Genomic DNA, 12451 nt, shown 5'->3' on the forward strand with positions numbered 1-12451 from the left:
AGTTCGTCCAGAGCGCTGTCTAATGCTTTCCTCTTAGCCAAACTGACCGGCCGAGGATTGCATTTCCAAGGAGAAGCATCGCCTGTCTCAATTTTGTGCCTAACTAGCGCAGTGCAGCCAGGCTGTTCTGTGAATATGGCGTCATATTCATTCAGAAGCGATGAGAGGCGACCTTTCTCTTCCACCGTCAAACTGCTTGAGCTATTGAGCAGCGGGTGGTCCCTTTCGCCCCGCTCTGCAGTGCACAGTGCCTCCGCAGTGGGGGATGGGGGACGCGCGCGAGGGGAGCCGTTCCCTCCGGCGCGTTCTTTCTCCGCGGGTCGGTTTGTCGACCCGGCAGAAACATGTACGAGTGACTTTTTCGGGCAATTGTTGGGACGGTCTGCGCGCGAAGCATCATCGAACGTAATTGTCTCTGACGCTTTTTGAAAGGAAACGAAAGGTTTCAGGGTGCCACATGCTCGCTCCCTATATCCTCCGTTGCAGACGTCAATAACAATGCCCGTCTTGGCGAGGAAGTCTCTACCAAGAATGATAGGAACCGACAGGCCGGGGAGGTAAGCTAGGCGTTGCCGCCTGACCCGTTTCTCCCACCGCACCACTAGCCGAGCGGCAGCGCTTGCTTGCGCCGAGCCGCCGGCGAGCCGGAAAGTCACATTACTCGATCTAAGCCGGATAGCGTTCCGACAGAGATGATCGTACAATTCGTCGCCAAAGAGTGAAGCGCTTGCTCCCGTGTCTAACAGCGCAAAAAACCTGCGCCGGGCGACTGTTAGCTCAATAAGTGGCACTGGCGTGTCGTTGGGTGGTCCAGTACGACAAGCCAGCGGGGCTAGGAGTTCATGTGTCTCACTCAGCACCGCTTTGTTTGCCGCCGGCCATGCAGTGTTGCTCACCGGCGGCCCCGCTCGTTTCCCGAAAGCGCGTGCTCTCGGCTTGCGGGTTGCCAACAATCTCGGGCGAAATGCCCCGGCTGGTTGCAGCGATAGCAGAGGGTGGTCGGCCGCGCTCGGGCTTGGCGTGCTGTGCCTCGCGCCGTTTGGCCACCGTTCCTCTCTATCGGATGCTCCCTTCCGGGCGCGCTCTGCTGTAGCGTCCTCGGATCGGTATGTCGACTCCGATTCTGCGTACCTCGGCCATCGGCAGCGTGTGCTGCTCGCATGGCGTACGTGTACGGGTCAAGAGCCCGGTCAGATATGTCCCAACCGCTACTCGAGTGCCCGTCACTGAAGGCAACTGCACCATTTCCCTGTGGACGGATGCGAACATTGTCTCCGTTCCACGCGCATCGCGGCTCAAGTGCCTGCGACGCTGGGGGTGGTGGTCGGTACGCACGTGAGGCGAGTATGTCCGCCTGTATGCGTTTTGCCTCCGAGGCCAGCTCGTCCAAATCCCTGAACTTGCCGCCTCTCAAATATGCTGCGAAAGTGGGGTGCGCTTGTCGCGTGACTCGCTCCACCTTCTCGCAATTTAGAGCCGAGGGGTCAGCAATACGATAGAGCTCGTCCATCGCCCTCACGTACTCGAGCAAGGATTCGTCCGGATGCTGAGTACGCCGCTCTAACTCGCGCAGCATGCGACGCTGGTAATCAGCGGGTAGGAATTCGTCGCGAAACCTCGCTCGGAATTCGTTCAGCGTGCTTGACCGGTGGCCGGTAAGTCGGAACCACCGGGCAGCCTGCTCAGTCAGTGATACTGGAACGACGCGTTCTAGCATCTCGCCATCCAACAACCCCGTTGCCTGCTGGTAAGTCAGCATGCGGTCAAGGTAATCATTGGCGCTGACTGTGTCATGATACCCGCTGTAGGTGGGTAAGTCCACCTTTACGCTTGGTCGCGCAGCTGTGCTGGGCCTCAGCAGAGTGTTCTGCACGACACCCGTCAAAGTCTCGATCAGGCGCAAGGCATCCCTTAAAACCTGTGGAGACTCGCTCTGGCCAGTAAGGTCTGGCACAGGAGCTGATTGCGTTGAGCCGGTATGCCGCTGTGGCTCCCTGCTCTCCACGCGCTCGGACAAAGGGCTCGGCGTAATGTGCCTCGCGCCTTCGAGCGGACAATCTAACGGAGGGAGGGCCTCATGTGTAGCGCCACCCTCGTCGAAGCAAATCAGATCCCCTTGGCTAATGTTCGCCGCAGGGTCCGACTGTGCGGTAGCAGTTACCGCCGCTTCGAATTGTTGCCTGTTGGCAGCCACCCTTGACAGCGTGAACAGCGGCTTTAAGTCAGCCTCGTCTGCTGCCATGGTTGTTCGTGTAGTGGCAGTCACTCACACAAACTACTCGTACTGTTTAACCACTGGCCTGAAACCCGCCGCGGTCGCAACTTACGCGAACCGCGGGATAGGGGGTCACAGCTTTGACTGTTAGGGCTGCTGCGTAGCACTAGTAGCGAGTAACTACACTCCTCTAGTGCACTGTGTGATCCAAAGACGGGGCAGTTTCGCACGCGCGGATCTGTTCGTTACTAAGTAACCCCTATATTTGGCGCCCAACGTGGGGCTCGAACCCACGACCCTGAGATTAAGAGTCTCATGCTCTACCGACTGAGCTAGCCGGGCCGATTCCGACCGAGCTGCCTGGGTTCCTGACAAATGTCAAGTTCCCGACAACTGTTCCCGACTGTCCCGACGACCGCCCTGATGGCTGTCCTGACAACTGTCTTCAACTGTCAAGCTGCCCTGCATTATCACTCACCGACACCTTCTTCCGGCTCGCCGGGTGACTGCCCCTTCAGCGATAACGGTGATCTGCGTCTCCGTGCGGCTCCTTCATCGACACGAACTTCGCCGTGTTCCTGGTGGAGCCGCTAGCCCCCTCTTAAGCCCCAGGTGATGGCGATCCTCTTTTTTTTTCTGGCTAAAGGGTTCAATTAAGGAGGGGGGGATGTGGGGTTGCACACGCAACCCATTGTCTTCAACGCGGCGGCACCTCGGCTTCGCGCTACGTTTGTACGCGCAGTGGCGAGGGGGGTTGCGTGGGAGAGGGCACGTGCCGCTCCCGCAGCCCTTCGCGCCCTGCTCCCTGGCCGAAGTCGAGATGCCCCGTTTTCCCTCCTTGCCCTTTTCTGGAGAGACTCCTCTCCAACCCCGAGAGACGCGCGCGGCTTTCTTGGGGACCGCCTTGTCTTTCGACTCGAGCAGCGGTGACGAACACAGCTTGATCGAGTCGGGAGCCACCCAGACGCCATCACCCCCTGCGCAACGCCCGGTCTATTGTGAGGTAACTTACTGCCTCAGGGCCGGACTGCGAAGCCACGAGAGGTGAGTTGAACCTTATCGCTCTCAATCTCGTGTGCTTCCCATTTTGTTCTTGTTTTGACGTTGTCGTGCGGAACTTACTCCGCCGCTTCGTTCCTACCTTGTATTTTTGTTGCGTTGGTGGCGCTTTTGGCACAATAAACTGTGTCAGGCAAAGAACTCGTCTCTGTTACCACTGGCCTGAAACCCGCCGCGGTCGCAACTTACGCGAACCGCGGGATAGGGGGTCACAGCTCTGACTGTTAGGGCTGCTGCGTAGCACTAGTAGCGAGTAACTACACTCCTCTAGTGCACTGTGTGATCCAAAGACGGGGCAGTTTCGCACGCGCGGATCTGTTCGTTACTAAGTAACCCCTATAGATTGTAAACTTACGAATATGAATAAATGCGTATGCAAACTATAAGTTCACTTGACTCTACCATGCATTGGATTTATGAGCCTTTATTGCAGAAGACTCATTTGTGCAGAAATAGGTAGAACTTTTGCTGTGGTCTGTGTTACAAAGTTGAGCAGTAAAGATATTTTCTGCAAATGTGACAACGAGGTAAATAATCTTAGGAAATGTCATTTGAATCCACAAGCGGTGCATCTGATCAGCTGGACGAGTCGTAAAACCTTTTGAAATGACAAGAACCGTAGCGCATGCAAAAAAAAAAACTATGTTCAAATGCTAAGCAGTGCATTTTCACTCACTGGTGCGCAAACCCACATGGTGCATGGTTATTCCGTTTTCGTAGGTAGTCTCCGAGCTCTATGCCAGCATTGAATTTTTACGCTGGAAGCTGTACAGCCCAACGTTTATATAGTATCTACAAACGTTGGTGCAGCCGGTGAAGCGCCGCAGCTGACATGACTCACAGGCTTTAGACATGTTCGGTTTGTGGCAGCGGCGTGTAAAGTTTGGCGCACAAAACTGGAATTACTATCTCAAAACTGATTTAAAACGGAGCTGTGCAACGCCGATCAAAGAAAACGACCGCGGAATAATTTGAATGGAATAAACGACCGGAGCGCAGTCGGTGCCAGTGGCCTGCTGCTTTTCGAACGTCAGTGTAGTCTCAATACTTGTCCTGAAACAATCAAGCTCTTGTATGAACTCTACAAGTAACACAAAAACTGGTCCCTATTAGCTTTATGAAAAATGACACGGTAACTAAAATTTTAACAATCTTTTGATACATTCTGAAGTAAAATTTCTGGCCGCATTGAGCGCCCCTAACATGGAAAATTCGAACTAACTTATACGACCGCTAAACGAGGCGTCAGTAGTTTCACTACATGCGCATCTCGATGGAACTCGCCGCGGTTGATTTTTTCGCTCTCTGCAGCGATCGCTGGAACTTGAGACTCTCCGGAGCCTGACCGTGCCCGCGCGCCGTCTCGTCGTTCTGGGTATACACATCTCTACATCACTCCGTGAGACGCCGCGGACAGCGGACATCTATTTTTCATTTGCCTGTTAAACAACTAGGACGAAAATTGCACAGGATACGCATGTTCTGATCGCCAGCGGTCGTTTAAGTCATAGCCGTGCACCTCGTAAAGGCCTAGCGACGTTTTCGGCAAGAAGCCGGCATCGACGGGGCGCCTCACTGCTTCGCTGGCGTTCCTGCATAGGTACAGCCTTTATGTTTGTGTGCGCATAAGTGCATTTTACGGACTTGTGCACCAGCATTGCTAACGCTGGTTCGGCCGACACGATACAATACCAGCTGATAATTCGAATTCACTGACTGAAAGGCCGTTAAACATCCGGCGGTTTCATATTAAAAGATCGGTGTGTTGCGGCGCTACCAATGAGCCAAAGTACGTTTACACGTACGCTGCGAATGTTTATTGTTTTTTCACGCTGAACCGAAGTCTGCCACCGGTAATACATGGGAGGTCAGGATACTGTGCCTATATGTAACCGATGGTTGGTTTTTATCGGTGTGTGTGGTGTTTTAGATTGCAATGGCTGTGTGTGGTTGTATGTTTGTGCACGTGCCGCAACTACTTCGTCGTTAAATGGTGATTCAGTTGGAAATACCATGGATTATGCTGACATATCCGAGGGTAGCGATGCGGTCTTGTTGGTCTGTCATGGTTTTTTAATGTGGGCGCGAAAAGACAAGGACGAAGGGAGAAGGGCACACACACTGGCGCTGACATAGGCTCCTCAAGCATCGCTTAGCGGCGCTGCTGCTCTTGACAGGTAGCGCCATCTCTGGCATAAAAATAGAAACTGGGTGCCAGCAACGCGCGTTTTCCCTTCTCTCCAATGCGCTGCCGCTTGCTTCCGTGCACATGCAGAGCTCTCGCGGTGCACTTGCAGCGTCTCACAATGTACCGCTTGTAGTGCGCCTTCAAAAGGATCTTCAAGCTTGACTAGCACTTCCGAAAAGCGAACTTGATAAAAGGAGAAAGGCTCGTCAATCACGTTTACGGTTCAGAACAAACGATCGACGACAACGACGCCCGACTCAAAGCGAAATGCATTTCCCAAGTCGCGATTACACAGTCACGACGTATACCTCGAGGTAAGTCTCATTCTGTCACGTTAAAGATGCGTAATGGTCCACGTGCACTCCGAAATGAAGCCGTGCACGCTGTCGATGGTCTGCGGTGCGGACTACGAAGCATATATGATTGCTGTTTTCGTGCACTTTCGTAAATAAACGTTTGCGGCGTGCGAAAAAAAAAAATCACAGCATATCCACGGGGTGAATGATGATGAGTGGGGCGAAGCTACGGAGGGAATCATCTGTAAACCGTGAAACTCTTCCGTGAAATGCGCCCAGTACATAATATAAAGAGTGTGAAACATCGTGTATATATTAAACATCAAACTTTTATTGTACTGTTGGTTTACGTGGTCCCTTCATTATCACTTGTGATCGGTGAAATGCAAGGAAGAAGTCCGCTCCCGAGCGAAAGAGCGACCGCATTCCCCGCTCGCCCTGTGCGAATTAAAGGCAAGGCTAGAGGGAAGACAGGACGCGCGTTCCACGACGCGAGGTCGGTAGCATGCCCAACGAAAGCCAACGGAACGCGATCGTGCAAGTGCTCCGGCTTCGCATCGCCTCATGGTTCCATTTAGCGTCCCAAAACCAAACATATTGCTCAAGGTGTGCCTTGCGTTTTTCGTAGAAATAATTTCTTTATCATGTACATTAAGACGAAAAGTTGAAAGCTCACTAGAGTGTATCGTCCGCAAAGTATGTCTTTTAGTGTGATTTAACTCTCGTACGGCAGGGTCCTCGCGCCGTTGCCGGTCCACCTCGCCCGTTGACGATCGGGCGAGGTGGACTACTACTACTACTACACTTTAAGAAAAACATCTGGCGTTCTTTCGTTCTGCTTTTACAAAACATCTGGCGTCTTTCGTTGGTTTATTTCATCAATCAACGGCGTTTTGAACAAAATTTTTATTGTTTAATCACGCACAGGAGAAATCTCACCAGGCACTACCTTGGAGGTAAACAATGGCTGCTAATGGCAATGAGAGACAGAAGAAGTCGGCTTTTAGCTAACACTTACACTTCTACTTCTACTAACGTTTCCTACTGGAACATGCCAATGGCTGCTAATGGGGAATGAGAGACAGAAGAATTCGGCTTTTAGTTAACGCGCACGCTGCGAATTTTTTTTTTGTTCAACAACGCACAGGAGAAATCTCCCACCGGCACCACCTTGGAGGTCAAAGCGTAAGACTTGTTACTCACTACTACGACCACGACGACTACGAAGGACGAACGGGTGCCGCCTTAAGGAGCTTCGCCCCTAAAAAAAGGAATTATACGGCCATGGTACTGTCACTGGTAGGTCTCTTCGTATACCTCCCATAGGGACGCGTAATTCAAACGTTCTGCGACGCTTGCGCCGAGAGCGCCAATAAAGCCGTTGAGTTACGGCCCTGGCGAGTGGAAGCGCTGTAATGGCGGCGATGACGCAGCGGTTACGTAACGATTGCATGTCTACGTCGTCGGGGCAACAGTAACAACAGCCGCTCGCTTCTTCTCGCCCCCCCCCTTCCCCCTCTTCCTCCCTCGCACTCCTCGCGGCGTTTTCTTTTTTTTTTTTTCGGGCGCGCTTGCTTTTTCTCCTCTCCCATGTCGGGTGCCGTTTTTTTTTTTTTGCCTTCTTTCTTGGCGGCTCCTTTTTCTTCTTTCATGCCGCGCGCCGTTTTTTTTTTTTTTTTCGTGCGCGTGGCGCGTTTTTTTTTTTTTTTTTTTTTCGCGTGCGCGCGTGCTGTGCTTGGTCGCGCATTTATGTTTTTCTGTCCGCTCGTGGTGCGCAGTGCGTTTGAATGCACGCAGCCTGCATGATCCAGAGCATAAGGGATGACTTCCACCCACAACATATCTGTGACTTCGTTTTATTGCTCCGTTTCGAAAACTCAAGATTTGCACATAATGGGGCACGATACAAGTTCCGGAGAAGAAGAGAATTAAAGAATGCACAGTGTGTCCATGATTAAACAGCACAAAAGTTCATTGTAAAGTTCAGAAATTGGAAATCAAAAATCGAACACACTGAAAATGCAGGCCCTTTAACGTATACACATATAAGTAACACGATGTCTTTAGTACAATACTGACCAAAGTGCACAAGAGCTGCTGATGTGACAGAGTCATGAAATTTAAAGAAATGTAGGCGAAATGTCAGTGCATGGCAAAAACAATAAAGATGCGCAAAATACCTAAATATGGAATAATATTGCAATGAACTACTTATTAACCACTGTACTAATACGAAACACAAAACAACTAGATATATATAAGCAGTACATCGCACTAAAAAGGGAAATACACATTATTTGGCACTTGACCACTACTTGACAGTTAGATGGCGGCAACGGCATGAAGGCGATGGTCCGTTTATGCAGCAGCAGATATAACATTCGAAGAAACGCGTATTACCCAAAGGCCAGGTGAAATAAGTCTACTACACAGCTTTTCTTTCACCGTGTATACAATGCATAGCTGTAAGATAACGTCACTGAAGTGAGAATGTCATGCCCTGTACACTGAGCACCTCATTGAGATAAACGCAAACAATAAAATTCTGCATATTGGACACTTGCAATACTCAAGGCTCACCAGAAAAAAACAACTCTCATGTCTACACGTGAAAGTTCTTCGAACGGTTTTTCTATAGGTAATTACAGAGGTAATACATAAACACAAAGAGTACTTTTTCAGCTGTAAGTACATGTAATGAACATAACATTCACGCACCGAAAGAAAGCACTGGGGGCAGAGTAGAAAGCTGGTGCACTTGAGGTTGCGGATCGAGACTTCGCAGAGAGCAGATTCTATAGTTATTAACCCTTCCTTGGGCAAACGCATCACTTGTGGCCTTCTCCATAATTCAGAAAACGTTTACGTCCTGCAGAAAAGCAGTTGCAAACCGAATTCAAACGACAAAAATTACGCAGTCACATCACGCAAACGTGGTTTCGTCGTCTCGGTATAGTGCAAGTTGAGATACACAGACTCAGAAATGCGTATTTAAACGAAGGCGAGTGATAAACAGGCCAAAAAATGCAAAAAGCACTTCCAAGGAAGCAGTCATGTCAGAGACGCAGAAGTTAAACTATGAGTCTAAAGTGCTTTATTTTCGTTACTTCTTGGTACAACGATGCAAAATCGTGCTCTTCACGATTCAGTCACGTTTAAAAACAACTGTTGTCCAACTGCAATGAAGCTATATATGTGTGGCTGCGAACGCAAACCGCATACTCACCTATAGTTTTTTTGATCAGGGAAGAATCTTGCGGAACTCGGTCTTGAAGTATCCGTACACCGCTGCATGATGTACGAATGGCGTGTGCCGTTAACCATCACGGCGGCAAGACAGCAATCCACGGAAACACCGCAAAAACTGCACACGCCGGCCAACGGTCGCTTCATGTAACGGAACATCACGAAACTTCACATCAAGGCCGGCGACTACGACGGGCTCCGATGTGGCGGCGGCGGAGCACGGCTGACCATAACGACCGCTCCAATAAGTCTCAAAAGCGAACAGTGATCCGCCAACCTCAACGAGAGACTTGCAGGTGTCCCCCAAGCATAGCCTGCCTGCACGGACAGCCTGGTGCCCGCGCTCAACGCTCGCTTCATGCTACAACGGAACTTTCGAGAAATTCAAAACTAGCGTTGCGGCGCGCGCGCGGCCTCGGCGACCGGCGCGGGGCGCACGGCTTTGCCGGCACGGCGGCGGGCTGCCATTGGCTGCTTTCATTTTGACTCGGCATCGACTCGAGCGCCAATTTCGCCTTCAGTTATCGCACTTCTGGTTGGAAGCTCAGTTAGGCTCAGATTCAAGATGGTGGCGATGACGTAACGATGACGTAATTCTTTGGGACGCTTGAGCGGCAGTGTTTCCGACCGTTGGTACTGTTTCCTGAGAAGGTCCTCCGTCAAGTCCTCCGTGCCGCTGGAGAATCACTCGCCGATTAAGACGCGAGGCAGCTAGCTAAGCTTTAATCACTGTGTGAAGCAATATGAACTGCTCGCCTCGTTTTTTCGGCTCTCGCGTCATGCTTACACTCTCTTTTTATGAGGATATCGACTTGACAGGCGTATAAAACCTGCTGCGCGAATGCGGCTAGAGAATCGCACAAAGCCAGAAGGTGGTTACTTCAAGGTTGCAATTGCAAAGCATGTATTAAGTGCCAGTTATATTTAGCGGCTTAAATATATATGACCCTAATGAAGTGACAAAAACAAAGCAAACCTGCAGAACGATGTCAAAGCTTGCTGAAACTGCACAGACGTCCGTTCCGGCGTGATAAAACAGCCTTCTGCGCATTATGTGACATAATGCGCATTATGTGACATCTGCGCATTATAGACATCTGCGCATTATGTGATCGCACATGACGTGGTCATGTTTCGCCGTAAGCTGTTCCCCTTTCCTTTCATGGTCGTAATGTCGAAAAGGTTCGTTCTCGTAGCATTGCGTGCGCGTGCATGCAGGTAACATGCACGTTGTCGCAGAACGCTTAGGTGTTTCTAAGAAGTGCTACTGTTTTACACGGTCGTGCAAAGGAGTATTACTCCTGTCAACGGCTTAAGACTGTATGAAGCAAAACGTTTTGTGTAAGGGCTTCTCAATGAAAACCGTGATTTTCCTCCTACGCAATCCAACTTCGCAGATAATTTTAATATTTCACTATTTCTGCAAAGAAGGCATCGCTCCCACATGCACGGGGCATTTTTGCGCGTGCCAGCCAGTGGCCAAATCTGCCATGGCTGTGCACAGCCTTGATTACTATAAATTATTTTGAACACTATATGTAAACTTAAGTGAATGAAAGAACTGGGAAGACGAAAGACGAGGCATTTAATTCAGAAGTAATGAAAGGATGCATGAACATAGATGGCGGCTCTGAAATAGCATGTTTACAATCCTTGCATGCATTTGTGATGCTTTTTTTAAGAATAAGCTTACAAGAGTTTGACCTTATGCCTTGTGCTGTGGAACTACAGCAGCTTTAATATAGACGCAGTCAGTGCAACGCAGGCACAATATACCTCACCGTGTGCAAGTGATACATGAAGATATTCAATGTTCACCTGTGGCTCAATAAAATGTAACTTCACAAAATGTGTTGCAGATGGAATAACCAATCAGTCTTTGTGCTATGTAAAATTGTCTTGCTGCGCTATCAGAAATACCTTGTTGTCATGAATCACCAACAAGCAGGGCTTAAGGTCTCCCTTCGTCAGAGGAGGGGGGCCCTCAGAGGGCGGCGACCTATTACATATATATATATATATATATATATATATATATATATAGGGTTTCGAAAGAATATTCCTGGCTATTGGTTTAATTATATGGAAGAAAACTTGTCACAGTGAAAAACATAACAACATTTATTCTGAGCTCTCGGCCGGAGACCGGCCCTTATCAAAGAAGGCCGGTCCCCGGCCGAAAGCTCAGAATAAATGTTGTTATGTTTTTCACTGTGACAAGTTTTCTTCCATATATATATATATATATATATGTGTGTGTGTGTGTGTGTGTGTGTGTGTGTGTGTGTGTGTGTGTGTGTGTGTGTGTGTGTGTGTGTGTGTGTGCGTGCGTGCGTGCGTGCGTGCGTGTGTGTGTGTGTGTGTGTGTGTGTGTGTGTGTGTGTGTGTGTGTTGTGTGTGTGTGTGTGTGTGTGTGTGTGTGTGTGTGTGTGTGCGCGCGCGCGCGTGTGTGTGTGTGTGTGTGTGTGTGTGTGTGTGTGGTGTTAAGTGTTATTCTGGGTGAAAGTCACTTTCGTCACAACTCTCGCAGGCCACAAAATTAGGTTGTTTGGTATGATCACAGTGTACTGAAGTCAACGGTCTCAAACTGAACGAATGCTTACGAATGCTACACAAAGAAATAGATCATTCAGAGTCTATTTTGCGTGTTTGCTGAATGTGCCGATCCAATCAACCACTAAAAAAGGAAATTGTAGAAATAATTTTTCAAGAATAACTTGGGATGTAAAAGGATAACTATACGCAAACTCAAACCAAATTAGTCTAACTGCAAAGCAGAACATTAGTTCGCTCACTGCACTAAGAACCTCAGGCACGACAATGCTATATTTTATTGTTACACGTACTTGCCTAAAAAAGTAGGCAAAATACATGCGTCTTTCACACTGCTACAGATTGACTGTTGACCTAAAGAGACGAAGGTGAACCTTCACTGACTGACGCACATGTAGCCTCACGCACAGGTGCCTCGTTGAAAAGTGTGTTCTGCCAAGAAGCTCAGTCGAACATGGTGGTGAGCACTGGTGACCCATTGTGTACTGCGTCCCGGGCAATTGCATCTAGCAGTACGATGAAACCTGTTTCTTTTTTTCTTTTTTTGATGTCCCATCATCCTCATAATTGCGAGTAAATCATTATGCAAAAGCTTGGAGAGCTATAATTCACCTCCACAAAGCACTACTACATTAAAAAAATCAACTCCAGGGCTTGTCAAATGGGTGCCGCAGTGCTACAGTTGACCTGCCGAGCGGGGGGGGGGGGGGGGGGGCGAGCCCCTCCTTAAATATTGGAGAGGGAGCGCCCCCCATGACTTTAAGCCCTGCCAACAAGCCGCTTTAGCTACCCTCGTGTCAATGCGGATGTTTCTGAAAAACCACAAGCTAACATCAAAGCCTGGAAATCCCATTGCAAATGCAAAAGTAAATACACACTTATACAGATGTCACC

At 49.5% G+C, this 12451-nt stretch overlaps 1 non-coding gene across 1 annotated transcript; it reads right to left on the minus strand.

Annotated features, from left to right (window-relative positions):
* Window positions 1–2484: 2484 nt before the first annotated feature.
* On the minus strand, window positions 2485–2557 carry Trnak-cuu (transfer RNA lysine (anticodon CUU)). The gene has a single exon. It is a non-coding gene; the product is annotated as a tRNA-Lys (tRNA).
* Between the last annotated feature and the right edge of the window lie 9894 nt (window positions 2558–12451).

This window comes from Rhipicephalus sanguineus, chromosome 3, assembly GCF_013339695.2.
Source record: "Rhipicephalus sanguineus isolate Rsan-2018 chromosome 3, BIME_Rsan_1.4, whole genome shotgun sequence".
Taxonomy (NCBI): domain Eukaryota; kingdom Metazoa; phylum Arthropoda; class Arachnida; order Ixodida; family Ixodidae; genus Rhipicephalus; species Rhipicephalus sanguineus.